The sequence below is a fragment of the Anabrus simplex genome, chromosome 1 (assembly GCF_040414725.1).
Source record: "Anabrus simplex isolate iqAnaSimp1 chromosome 1, ASM4041472v1, whole genome shotgun sequence".
NCBI lineage: Eukaryota > Metazoa > Arthropoda > Insecta > Orthoptera > Tettigoniidae > Anabrus > Anabrus simplex.
The window spans coordinates 1,557,462,343-1,557,477,118 of NC_090265.1; positions in this window are offsets into that span (position 1 = coordinate 1,557,462,343).

The window sequence follows — 14,776 nt, forward strand, 5'->3', positions numbered from 1 at the left end:
CCTGAGAAGAAAGTTCGTCTGGAAAAGGACTGTAATAAATATAAATTTAAGTGCAAATCACATTATTTATTTAGAAGTTTGTCTTGAAATTCACAAAGAGTTTTGGGGTTTGCCAGATGTTGAAAGTTATTTTCTTTTAGGCAGAACTACAGAGATATCTACCGGTAGGTCTATATGTATAAAAGTTTTGTCTGTATTATACATTGCTTAGAAGTCCGACTCGTTGGCTGAACGGTCAGCGTACTGGCCTTCGGTTCAGAGGGTCCCGGGTTCGAATCCCGGCCGGGTCGGGGATTTTAACCTTAATTGGTTAATTCCAATGGTCCGGGAGCTGGGTGTATGTGTTGTCTTCATCATCATTTCATCCTCATCACGACGCGCAGGTCGCCCACGGGAGTCAAATAGAAAGACCTGCACCTGGCGAGCCGAACCCTTCCTGGAATATCCCAGCAATGAAAGCTATACGACATTTCATTGCATCGGTCGTATCCACAGTAACAAGGAAATGCACTTTTTTAATTTTCCGTAATTTCTGTCTGTCTATCTGTCTGTCTGTATGTATGTTTGTATGTTTGTATCATCACGTAAAAATGGCTGAAGAGAATTTAAAATCGGTATGTAAAGTCGGGGAATAAATCGCTACAATCTAGCCCATGAATAAAATAGTAGTTTAGGGGAAGGCCTAAAATTTAATTCTCAAATATCTGTTATTAATGGTTCTATCGATAAATACTACATAGCTAAAGTTATGAATGAAACCTACAACCTGTTACCCAGTCAACGACGGGCTCAGGGATGGGATGAATGAAGCCCCCAACTTGCGGCGAGGATAGGAATTGTGCCGGCTGCCGAGGCCTGTCGCACTTTTCTGGGGCAATACTGACAGATGAAATGAAATGATAGTGGAGAGTGTTGCTGGAATGAAAGATGACAGGGAAAACCGAAGTAGCCGTAGAAAACCTGTCCCGCTTCCGCTTTGTCCAGCACAAATCTCATATGGAGTGACCGGGATTTGAACCACGGTATCAAGCGGTGAGAGGCCGGCGCGCTGCCGCCCGAGCCACGGAGGCTCTATAGCTAAAGTTATATAGTATTACATTTCCGATCATCTTATACATTTTTATCGTACCGGTTATGATAACAGGTATTCATGAATTTCGGTTTTTGTTGATAAGTCCATATCATCGCCAAGCCGTGAGAAGATGGGTGAACAGAATTTAATGAAAATCGGTACGTAAAGTCGGCCAATAAGGAACTGCAGTCTACGCTATAAATATTTTTATTCACCTTGGTTGAAATTGTAGCTTAGGGAAAGGAGCCTAAAATTTAAATGCTATTGGTCCTGTCGAAAAGTACTACATAATAAAAGTTATAGAAAGTACAATTTCTGATCATCCTCTATATAACACTAATCAGAGAGAAAAAATGGAAGGGGTCCGACACTTCGAAGAACGGAGGTATCGACCTAAGGAAGACAAGGGTCACGAAGGGCGTGTAAATGAAGGGCTCCTTAGGCCTCCATACGTAATACTGTCGGGGTCAGAAAAGGACAAGAGTTGACCAAGGGAGGTCGGATAGGAGGAACCCTGCACAAGTAAGTGGAAGCAATGTCAGGACTCATGGACAAGGGAAATATTGTGAAGATGTTTATAAAAATACCGTGAAGGAAGGATCGCATGAATAATAAGACAAGAGGGAGCCAGGAAAGAAAGGAGGATTCACTTTACATTAGATACCCTCATATCACAGAATCGGAAGAAAGCTAAATGTGAAAGCCTACAATATAGAAAGCAACAATAACATTACATTGACCATGGTTTGTTGCATTCTGCTGCCAATTATCTCCGATAGATGGGATTACTGCTGCGTACCGAGTGTAACAGCCTGCCTGAATGTTGGCGGGAAGTAGCTGGAGAGTTAGATCGCTCTCCTCTTTAGCATACCATTTGTCTGGCTCATAAATTTTCTGATACTACTTGTAGGTAATCACACTGGTTCATCATATCAATCCCCTCTCTGAGGCACTGATTGGAATGACCAGTGTGCAGACTTAACCAAATAATGGCAGAATGTTTACGGCTGTCTGCAGCCTGGTCATTCCAGCTCTGGAACTTTGGACTATTCGTTAAAAGTAAGAAAATCTGTGAATTTTCATTTGATAGAGTATTTCATATGATAGCATTGCTTTTAATCGCAACATTCCTTCTGATGTCATTGTTATGACCTATGTTGATTTCAGCTGGGAAAACCACAAAGATAGTCTTTCTAATATTCCGTAGCGAAGCACGGGTACAAAGTGAAAAATCAAAGAATTTCAGTAACACCAAACAGAGATATTGGTGGTAAGAACACCCATAAAGGATTCCTAGAGGACCAAAGTAACACCAATAGAGAACACATTCAAAGTTTACCCCGCGTACCACCGTGTTACTGTTGATGGAACACATAGAAGGGATATTTTGAGGCAAATTTGTCTTTATGTGAAACGTATGTTGAAAGGTGTATTTCAAATAATTTGAAACCTGAGAAGAAATGGCTTTACAGTAAGATTTTCTGTGAGAATTTAACACTGAATGTCATTTTTTTGTTATTGGCTTTACGTCGCACCGACACAGATATGTCTTATGGCGACGATGGGACAGGAAAAGGCTAGGACTGGGAAGGAAGCGGCCGTGGCCTTAATTAAGGTACAGCCCCAGCATTTGCCTGGTGTGAAAATGGGAAACCACGGAAAACAATTTTCAGGGCTGCCGACAGTGGGGTTCGAAGCTACTATCTCCCGAGTACTGGATACTTGCCGCACTTAAGCGACTGCAGCTATCGAGCTCGGTAACACTGAATTTCACATACCCAAAAATGATCAATGTGAAAGCCCGCCTGGTGGCCAAGATCGTTAAGTTTAGCTGGTTAACCGGTTCAAGACTCGTCGATCGAAGAAACTTTCACCCTCAGAATGTTGGCCGGCAGGGTAGGGGAGGTGGTGGTATACAATGTTTAATCACTAGATTGCGTGCCAGAAGTCTGGGTTAAATTTCAAACCTCTCCAGAGTGCTCATATGGAGTGGGGGCATATGACGCTGTTGATGGTGAATCGTCCGTCGGATGGGAACGTTTAGCCTCAAGCTGACCTCTTGACAGGAGTAGGCTATGAGCCGGCACCGGGTTTCACCCTCTCCCTTCCTACTACCATATCTAACGTCATTCATTTCATCTCATTAACTCCTCTGATGAGGTTGTAGTCAGGAAGGGCATCCGGTCATAAAAACTCGCCACAAAACAGATTCATATCACCTCATAGCCACCCCGTAGAGAAACGGGACAAGGGTTGGACAAACAAAAAATATCATTGTGAACTTTGTAATGCTTATTACACCAGTGAGGGTAATGGAGATGCTCATCTTGCACAAGAAGAAAATTATAATGTTCATTCCACGAAAAGGATGTCACCGAAGCTGAGAAGAACAATGACAAGGAAAAGTGTACCGTACCTCCTAGAGAAAACCATATACATAGTGAGTGGCCACCGTGTGATCTTTCTGCCTGTTATACTCTTTGGATACAGTCGAACAACAGCTGATGCCTCTAGAAGCAGCTGTGTACCTTTGTACAATCTCTACGGTGAGATTGGTCATGGCAGAAGGCCGCAAAGTAATCTTTTGAAACGTTATAAAGACCAGCTTAAGAAGACTATGAATAGCACCAACATAAATGCTAACACAACTGCACAAAACCGTGTTCTTTGTTGCAAAGGTACTGCAGAGGGTGTCTCTGTTTGAGCAGGCACATCGCAGACAAGAAATTGAAACCCATGAAAAGCAGAAACTACCTCAGATGTAACCGCGTCCTCCACCCACTTTTAGATGTGAACATTGTGGCCGCATGTTTCATGCGAAGATTGGCTTGATCAGTCATCAGCGACATTTCCACAGAACCAACAGACTTTAAGAAGAATTGCAGGAGGAAAACGTATCCTCGAAAACTAGCAGCGGCCGACGACAACGACCTTTGTTGTTGATTTCAGCTTACTTTTGTTATCACCTGGTGTGTGACTATCGAGTAATGGCGAATGATGTTCGTTGATGCGAAGCTCCTTCGGGATTTTAAGGTATGTCTTAAATATTTGTTAAGGTTTGGACAATTTGTTAGATCATTTCGTAGGAGAACAATTTATGCTCAAATAGTTATATTGTACGTACGGAATGTTGTTTTAGCGTAATTGAAATGCCAGGAATCATAACATTACGCGCAGTTTTTGGGTGGCCAATCACTGTGATGGCTAATAACTGTGTCCAAATGTTAACACAGGTGCAGATATTTAAGTATCCATCATGTCCAACCTCCCAAGCAGGCTTATAGTGCAGAGGCAATGGAGATATCAATGGCTTACTGTCTGTTCAGTTAAATAATGCTTCTGTACGAGCTGTGGCTATCATGTTCATTGTACAGAATCCAGTCTCCTGTTGAGAATAAAAAAAATCAGCGCATAAAGATATATTTGACGAAGAGAGTCCACCTCCGTGGCGTAACGGTTAGCATTATTAACTGCCGTCCTGGGGGAGCCCGGGTTCGATTTCCAGTACTGCCAGAGATTTAAGAATGGCAGGAGGGCTGATATGTGGTTAAAATGGTACATGCAGCTCACCTCCATTGGGGGTGTGCCTGAAAAGAGCTGCACCACCTCGGGACGAGGACACGAGTATACGTTGTCCGACTCGCTGTCTGAATGGTCAGCGGTTCAGATAGTCCCGGGTTCGATTCCCGGCCGGCTCGGGGATTTTAACCTTCATTGGTTAATTCCAATGGCCCGAGGGCTGGGTCTTTGTGCTGTTCCTAACATCCCGCAAACTCAAACACCACGCATAGCACTATCCTCCACCACAATAACACGCAGTTACTTAAACATGGCTGATGCCACCCCCCTCATCGGAGGATCTGCCTTACAAGAGCTGAACTCGGCTAGAAATAGCCACACGAAATTATAATTATTACGAAGAGATAACATTAGTGAGATAGGCCTCTACCTTTCCTCTTCCTTAGTGCGCTTGCAGAATACTTTTATAACAAACCCTACGCCATTCTCGTGTAGGCCTACTCCTTATCATCTTACGACTAGGAAGATACCCGTGCTTCGCTACGGTATTATAACGAAATTTATAATTGAATGCTAACGTTTTATATATAATCCGCCGAAATTCGAGATCTAACTCGTTTTCTGAGAGAATCCGCCAAAATTCGTGATCCGACTCGTTTTCTGAGAGATTACGGCAAAGTTCCTCCCATTTATCAATCTTTCTTTCCAGCAATCGATTTCGTACTTCCCGCGCTAGGTCCAGGTATTCCATCCGGCCAGTTGGGTACCTAAATCTTAGCCATCTTTTCCTATAATCATTTTAATATGGATCAAATCCTTGAGAAGTAACGTCGTTGTGTCTTGGGTGCCTTGGCGGTACTGAACCCGCGGCAGGACTTAATTGTAGTCATTACCCGGCCAGGACCCGTTTCCAGCGTGGTCCGCACATTTTGACGACGGTCCAGAACATTATTATTATTATTATTATTATTATTATTATTATTATTATTATTATTATTATTATTATTATTATTATTATTATTATTATTATTATTATTATTATTATTATTATTATTATTATTCGGATGGGTGATATTAGTTGAATTTAGGTTATTATTATTATTGAGCTTCCGTGGCTCAGACAGCAGCGCGTCGACCTCTCACCGCTGGATACAGTGGTTCAAATCCCTGGTCACTCCATGTGAGATTTGTGCTGGACAAAGCGGAGGCGGGGCAGGTTTTTCTCCGGGTACTCCGGTTTTCCCTGTCATCTTTCATTCCAGCAACACTATCCATTCTCATTTCATAGCATCTATCAGTCATTAATAAAATCACTTTGGGAGTGGCGAACCCATCGTACTAATAGCCTATATATGATTCATTCATCTCATTCCTGACCCGGTCAATGACTCGAAAACAGGTTGTATGTTTTCATTTTGCACTATTATTATTATTATTATTATTATTATTATTATTATTATTATTATTATTATTATTATTATTATTATTATTATTATTATTGATGGTTTGGAACCCACAGCAAGATGCAAGACCGCTACTTGGTGGTAAATTACATCCTCTGCCATTGTCATTGCTGACAATGTGACCAGCACCATCGTCGCGCGTAGGCAAGTGAGCGAGATTTCTGGCGACACGAATGATATACTCCCGTGCATTATTGACCTTGTTATAGAGGTGAACAATTGCACGGTCAATATCATTCATATCGTTTATTTCAAATGTGTTTAAATTTTTATTTATATACCAGGAGAATCTACTGTAATCTGACCCTATGTACTCCAGAGGAACATATGGTTCTTGAAAACGAACCCAGGAAAGATTAAAAATGATCAGTTTATGATCAGAATAAGTATATTATGAACAATAAAATCAGTTAGTCTCAACTTCTTTTCCACCCCACTGCCGTTAAGTTGATTCCCCACCCCCAAGAAAGAAAGCGTGTTTCCTTATGTTTAAAGGAGATTCCAAATACCAATGTTCACGTCTGTTGCCTTCAGTTCTGAGATATAAGTATCCCCATAAAAATAATTAACTTTTTTTTCACTTCCTATCACAATCCGCCCCCTTTAAGTGAATTTCCCGTTAAAAATACCTGTCACTTTAATAGTAAAGGATCTTCTAAATACCAATTATCACGACTCTAACATCTTCAGTTTTTGAGATATGTGTCCACATAAAGGAATTCAACTCCTTTTCACCCCCGGCCCCCAAAATGATTTCACCCAAAAACGCTTTTTCCTTTGTTTTTAAAGGACATCCAAATATCAAGTTTTACGTCTTTAACAACTTCAGGTTTTATTAGATGAAAGTATCCTCATAAATTCAATTAATTTTTCAATTTTTCACCTTCCCCCAGCGCCATTGGATTTTCCGAGAATACGTGTTTGTTTAATTTTAAAGCAGATTCCAAATACCAATTTTCACGTCTGCAAAATCTTTCGTTTTTGAGATAATAGTATCCTCATACAAATAATTCAACTTATTTTTCAATTTCCCTCCTCCCTTTAGGTGGATTTCCGAAAACGTGTTCCTTTTTTTAAAAAAGGAAATTCCAAATACCAAATTTCACGTCTGTAACATCTTCAGCTTTTGAGATATCAGTATCCTAATTACAATAATTCAACCCCATTTTCAGTCACTTTTACCCCTCCACCCAAGTGTTTTTTTAGAAAACAAAAAGTACATATATCTTTATTTTCAATAGAGATAAAAAACTATTTTTCACTACGGTAATATGTTCAGTTTTTGAGATATACTGTAGAAATGCTCATTTTAAAATTTCACCCCCTTTTTAGTTCCCCTTAAGTGGAGTTTTCAAACACAAATCACCTATGTTTCTTTACTTTTACAGGAGATTCCAAATACCAATTTTTACGTCTGTAACATTTTTACGTTTCTGAGATATACTGTAGATATAGTCCATCTAAAAATTCACCCCACCGGGCGAGTTGGCCGTGCGCGTAGAGACGCGCAGCTGTGAGCTTGCATCCGGGAGATCGTGGGTTCTAATCCCACTGTCGGCAGCCCTGAAGATGGTTTACCGTGGTTTCCCATTTTCACACCAGGCAAATGCTGGGGCTGTACCTTAATTAAGGCCACGGCCGCTTCCTTCCCATTCCTAGGCCTTTCCTATCCCATCGTCGCCATAAGACCTATCTGAGTCGGTGCGACGTAAAGCCTGTAGCAAAAAAAAATCACCCCAATTTGTCACTCCTGTTTAACCCCCATTAATTAGATTTTCAAAACAAAAAAATACGTGTTTCTTTATTTTTAAAGGAGATTCTAAATACCAATTTTAACATCTATAAACTTGAAAAGTTTTGAGATATAGATACATTAATTTTACAAAATTCACCCCCTTTTCACTCCCGCCATTAATTGGATTTTCCAAAAAACAAAAAAAGACATGTTTCTTTATTTTTAAATGAGATCCCAAACACCAATTTTCAGGTCTGTAATATCTTCACTTTCTGAGATATAAGTATCCTCATTAAAGGCATTCAACCCCTCTTTCACCCGTTTTCACCCCTCCTATTGGGATTTTCCGAAAACAAAAAAGTACGTGTTTCTTTATTTTTAATGGAGATTCTAAATACCAATTTTTACATCTGTAAACGTTCAAAGTTTCGATTTATAGATACACTCATTTTAAAAATTCACCCCTCCCACTTTTTACCCTCCCATTAATAGGATTTTCCAAAAACAAAATATGTGTTTCTTTACTTTTAAAAGAGGTCAAAAGTACCAATTTTCAGGTCTGTAATATCTTCAGTTTCTGAGATATAATTACCGATATCCTGATTAAAGGCATTCAACTCCTTTTTCATCCTTTTCACCCCTCCTATTGGGATTTCCCGTAAACAAAAAATACTACGTGTTTCCTTATTTTTAAGGAAGATTGTAAATACCAATTTTTACGTCTGTAAACTTTTAAAGTTTTGAGATATAGATACATTCATTTTAAATTTCACCCCCCTTTTCACCCCATTAGTGACGGAATATCCAAAAATCCTCTCTTAGCGAGCACCTACATCTTAATATGAATGTATCCCCAAAATTTCATTTATTTATGTTCAGTAGTTTTGGCTCGGCGATGATGAATCAGTCAGTCAGTCAGTCAGTCAGTCAGTCAGTCAGTCAGTCAGTCAGTCAGTCAGTCAGTCAGTCAGTCAGTCAGTCAGTCAGTCAGTCAGTCAGTCAGTCAGTCAGTCAGTCAGTCAGGACAAGTTATTTTATAAATATAGACGGATACTAGAACTATCTCAGAAAGGTTTCCAAAGGGAAAAGGAGGACTTGAAAACAAGTGTCCACCAATTCCTGGCCATTCATCCACACCCTAATACGTTTAGGAATAAAAATCGTCCTGGTGATGACTGGATGAAAGTAGGGTAGTTTTACAGAACTGGAATAAAGGATGAAGTAAAATAATTCTTTGTTGATCTTTACTGCGTATGCTCTATTTCAAATTTAATCTAAAACTGTACTGTATTTACAGGCATTTTGAGGCGTCGCCCTGAAGTGACTGAAAGAACAAATTAAACAGTGACAGCAGCGACCTCCTTTGTTAGTGAAAAGGATATAAGAAGGTGGTTTAGAGAGGTTCAGATGTACTGTATGAAAACAACTTACCTGAGGCAATGTCTGACATATCACGGGTATTTAACGGTGACGAGATTAATTTTCAAATTTTTCCAAGTACTGGAAAGGTCCTCGCAGCAATGGTTCCCAGGAACGTGTATTCAGTAGAGTAGGGTGTCTCTAAACATAATTTGTCCGTAATGTTCACTTTTTCGGAAAGTGGATTCGTTTGTTGCCCAATGACACTTCATGCATATCAAAGAGTACCTGAAAAATTGCCCAATCTGTTCCAAATACACTGGTGTCCAAACGTTAAGCATAATCACTATCAGGGGGTATGGCCTCCATACCGCCTGATAGGAATGTCCGACGGATTGCTGAACAAATGGAGGCTGAATCACACACCATATATCACACAACTTGTCAAAACAACAGTGTCAGAAATGTTCTGATAGCTAAGGTACACCTTTGACAACAATTAACAAAAATTGGCAGTGTCTTCCACAACAAAATATGCTGTTAAAATGGTGTATGGTTACCCCTAACGGCCACACATGCTTCGCAGCGACGTGGCATGATTTATATCAGATGATCCAAGAGCTCTTGTGGCAGCCGATCCCATTCCTCCGAAGGGGCAATGCGAAGGTCTTGGAGGGTCCTTGGTGGAGGCTGACGGGATGCAATTCGCCTCCATAATGTATCCCAGGCATGTTATATAGGATTCAGATCTGCAGATGTCGCTGGCCAGTCCTTGCGGTGGATGTCTACAGTAGCCAGAAATTCATCCACCAGAGCAGCGCGGTGCGATCGGGCATTATCGTCCATTAAGAGGAAGTCTGAACCAACCGCATCTCTGAAGAGTCGAACATGTGGTCTCAGTACCTTATCCCTGTATCTCCGCGCGTTAACAGTGTTCCTCGGACCACCCATGAAGATGTGCGGGACCGTACGGCCATTCAACATGATGCCGCTCCTCACCATGACGCCACCACCACCATACTGGTCCCGTTCAACGATGTTCCTGTGGTTGTATCGGCTATCCGCTTCTCTCGAGATTAATGTGCGACGGGAATCGTTCTGCAAACTGGAGCGGGATTCATCTGTGAAGAGCACATGCCTCCATTTATTCATGATCCAGTTTCAATGTTGACGGCTCCACAGCAAACGGGCCCGTCTCTGTGCTGGAGTGAGCGGAACGCACATCGCTGGACGTCGGGCAAACAGCCCTGCTGTTCTGAGCCTCCGGTACACAAATTGCCAGGAAACGGCAACCCCTGAAACGGCTGCAAGCTCTGTCGACAATTGTCTGGCAGGTACGCTCCGATTTCGTCGGGCGGTTAAGGCCAGATATCGGTCCTGCTGTGGGGTGGTTACCCTTGGTCGACCTGGTACTGGCCTGCGACTAACATCTCCTGTGTCTCAAAATCGTCTCCAAAGCCTGGAAATGACAATTTGTGGCACATTCAAGGATACGGCGACTTCGGTCTGTGTCTGACCTGCTTCCAGGCGGCCGAGTATTCTACCCTACAAAACGGGGTCCAAATGGCGTCGTTGTGCCATTATGTTGTCACGTTCACCACGAGGCTACACTCCGCACACTATAAGAGGGCGAACACGACTGAGGGAATATGGGGCATAGGCACTGGCTTTGTTTACCTTGCGGTTACGCCGCTAGTCAAAGCAGGGAACACTCATTTCCTATACAAAGAGAACACGTAAGGTTGGTAGGCGCATATGTCGTGCGATTTGCAGTCTATTTCCTGTTGGCCTGCTGGCTCGTAACTTATGCTTAACTTTTGGACACTAGTGTATTTGGGGTGTCGAATGACAACCAGTGTTTTCTACGAATACATCAGAAATGACTTCCATCCTTTCCTCTTTCAACAACAGATAAAATTCCCAGTGGTTCTCTTCGTTGACGGGACAAAAGCCGCATTTAACTTTCCAGGTGAACCAGCTGTATTCAGAACTGAAAATTCAACTCAATGCTCTGAATCCTAATGCGACTCGTATTCTACAACCAGCAGATATGTTGGCATACCATCCACGGAAAATTTCTTGGAGAAGGGCTGTTAGGGAATAATACACAAGTCACCTTGTTGAAGTTACGAGGGCAGATCAGAAAATAAGTTGCACTTCCCAGTTACGGCCATTTATTACACCACCTATACAACAGCAACACGACTATAACGACATACACTGTAACGTCACTTTTCCACATAGTTTCCAAGAGACTCCAAACATTTGTGCGAAAACAGAACCAACTTGTCGATGCCGGATGCATAGAAATTTCCTCCAGCGTTCTGCAACCACTCGGAGACAGCGGCCATCACCTCCTCATCGGTCTGGAAACGTCGACCACCGAGCTCCGTTTTGAGCTTACCGAACAGATGAAAGTCACATGGCGCTAGGTCGGGACTGTAGGGTGGATGTTGCCCGACCTCCCACTTGAAACGCTGCAGCAGTTCTCTCGTTTGGCGGGCCTTGTGAGGTGTTGCGTTATCGTGCAACAAAATCACACCGACGCTAAGTTTCCCCCGCGCTTCTCTTTAATCGCTTTACGCAATTGGTGCAACGTTTGACAATACGACGCCGCGTTGATCGTCGTTCCTTTCGGCATGAATTCCACGTGCAGCAAACCCTCCATGCCAAAGAACACTGTCGCCATAACCTTACCGGCTGAAAGTTGAACCTTGGCCTTCTTTCGTTGTGGTGATGAGGGGTGCATCCATTCCAATGATGTTCGCTTCGTTTCAGGGGTGAAGTGGTGGACCCACGTTTCGTCGCCTGTGACGATTCGCCGCAGAAACCCGTTGCCGTCTGTGGCATAGCGTTGCAAAAATGCCAGGGAGGATTGGAAACGCTGTCCCTTGTGCTCATCGGTGAGAAGACGTGGGACCCATCTTTGACACAGCTTACGATATCCCAGGTCCTCGTGAACAATGGCGAATACACTGCCATACGACATGTTTAGCTGCGTCGCGATTTCTCTCAGTTTAATGCGCCGGTTCTGTCTAATGATTGCATTCACACTGCTGACCTTTGCACGGGTTCTGGACGTTGCGGTACTGCCTTCGCGATGGTTGTCCGTGATATCCGTGCGTCCGGCTTCGAATTGCTGACACCACTTTACGATACCTTGCCGGGAAATGGCCCGCTCCCCATACACAGCACTAATTTTACGATGAATGTCCGTGCAATTCTTCCTTTTGGCCCATAGGAGTGAACGTCCAGTTGACGCGCCCTTGCATTTGGCCGCTATTCACACAATACTCGACGAGACACCACAGCGACCTGCCTAAAAGACGTGTGGACAGTGTCTGTACCTTTCTCCGCTGTGCCCACGTTTGCGACACACAGCGCGCTGCTGCGGCGCGTTAGTGCAACTAACCTTTTGATCCACCTACGTATAAGCAAATCAAACTTCGCACCAGTTTTGAAGGAGGTTGTAAACACGAGTATAAAACCTGAATCGTTGATAAATGGATTTCGTATATGCGATCTTGTACCCTTTGGACCCCGATGTAGTTGATTATACTAATGTTTAGTGTCATCAAGAAGTGAGAGAAAAACAGCAGGCCTGATGCCTTCTTTACGACTGGATGGTACGTCTGTAAGTTACAAAGAATTCTCGGAAGTCGTTGGGGAGGAAAATATTAAATATTTTGAAACGATTCAGGACATTATGGGTCAGGAGAAAATCATTAGGATTTCATCATTATTTTCATTTGTGGAGTAAGTTTCAAGCCTTGAAAGGCTGATGGGAGGGCCGAATTATCACAGGCTGATACCCAGATATTAGAGGAAATACCCGCAAACATAACAGTTAATTTACCTGCAACTTCGAGTGACAACACCTCACACGTAAATGATGAATATCGGTTAGAGGGTAACCCCAACATATCCAATAATTCTATCCAGAGAAGAGTTTTACCTGTCATAAGAGTGGCTAAAAATGATCACATGGGTGAAATCTTAGTTTGGCCTGAAACCTCTAAAAGGCTTCCCGTGGCGGGATTAAGATAAGCTGACTGGGAGGTCTGAAAGACAAAATACACTACGACGCCTTAAGTTCCAGGTAAAGTTTAGAGTTTTCTTCAGGTTTATACTGTAGGTACACTTGCGACAAAGGAGTAACATTTTCCATTTCTTCTGAACTTTGCTAACCATGAACCAAAGAAAATTCCCTCGAAAACAAGCGTCTCAAACGGAGCGAAGTGCGATATGACGGGGTATTTTATATGACTTTCTACAGGAAATGTCTAGGGACCGGGATAGCGCAGTGAATGAGAGCGTCTTATCGACGTTTTGCTGTGGTATGAAACTTGGTAAACGTTATAATCTCTTGTTAGTACAAACGATGAAACTACCGGATTCCGTTCAGATTCACTCACTTTGTCATGCTGTGAACAGCCTACATACAACGGCAGGGGTCTATCGATGTTCTGGTATCTTAATTGACAACCTACGAAGTTTTATTGCAAGTAGCCTGGTCTAACCCCTGTCAGATCTGCTGGTAATTGTAACATCGTAGGTATAATATTTTGAACACCTTTCCTGTTGAGTAGACACTATAATTTATCACCTGGCTTTCACAATAGAACTACCTTGAATGGCAAGCATTTTCATTTTGATGTTCAAGGTCCGAATCTTGGATCCACAGTACCCCGTACTTGTCGTGGACTTTTCTTCCACGTACTTGTGTCAGGCTCCTCATTTTCATCTTTTCTGTCTGACCTCCCTTAATCAACTGTTGTTCTCTTTCAACTCCGGCGGCGTTAGGTTTACGACGCCGAAGATGTCTTTCCTTCCCTCTCCCTTCGTGCCCCTTCCCTTTCTTTTGCCAATACCTTCATTCTTCGAAATATCGGAATTCATCTTTAAACAATGATCACCACCACCATCCAAATCCTGGCTATGATGATAGCGGCTAATCTGAGTGTTTTCCCGATCCATTGAACATTCAAGATTAATAATATATGTATTTGACAATTTTATAATAATGTAGGTTATACGTTCTCTCCTTCATAAAATATTACTTATAGCCAACATAAAAATGTTACGAGAGTAGAGACATTTTCAAAGATGTCGGCGAATCTGAAGTAAATATTTGTCTCTGAATGCATTTCAATTTATTAGCATCGCCATAGATACATCTAAGGGCATATCTCAAAATATATTTCAATAATCATGGTTTGTGGCGCAAACATCAACTAGTGCCTTGTGTTATTTACTTCCTTCACCCGCAATTAAGCCTGTTTCTTCATGCAGCACATGAATGATAAATGATAGGAAGACATTTCAAGGTTGTTTCCATCAACCACAGAAGTCTTTTCCTGCGTTATAACTTCGTGGAAGTGTTGAAATTTAAATGAAACAATAATTAGTGTGTCGCTGTAACATGTACTGTACAAAAGATGTATACAGTAGGCTGATAAGTCTTCAGTATTGAGGCGGATTGGATCCTCAGACATCACCAAAGATTATGCGGCTAAAAGGAAACGGTAAAACCAATGACAACACCATAATGAGGCGTACAAGGCATAACGAGGAGTAGGGTAGCTTACCATTACTTTCCTCACTGGACCAGAAATACCTATTGCAGCA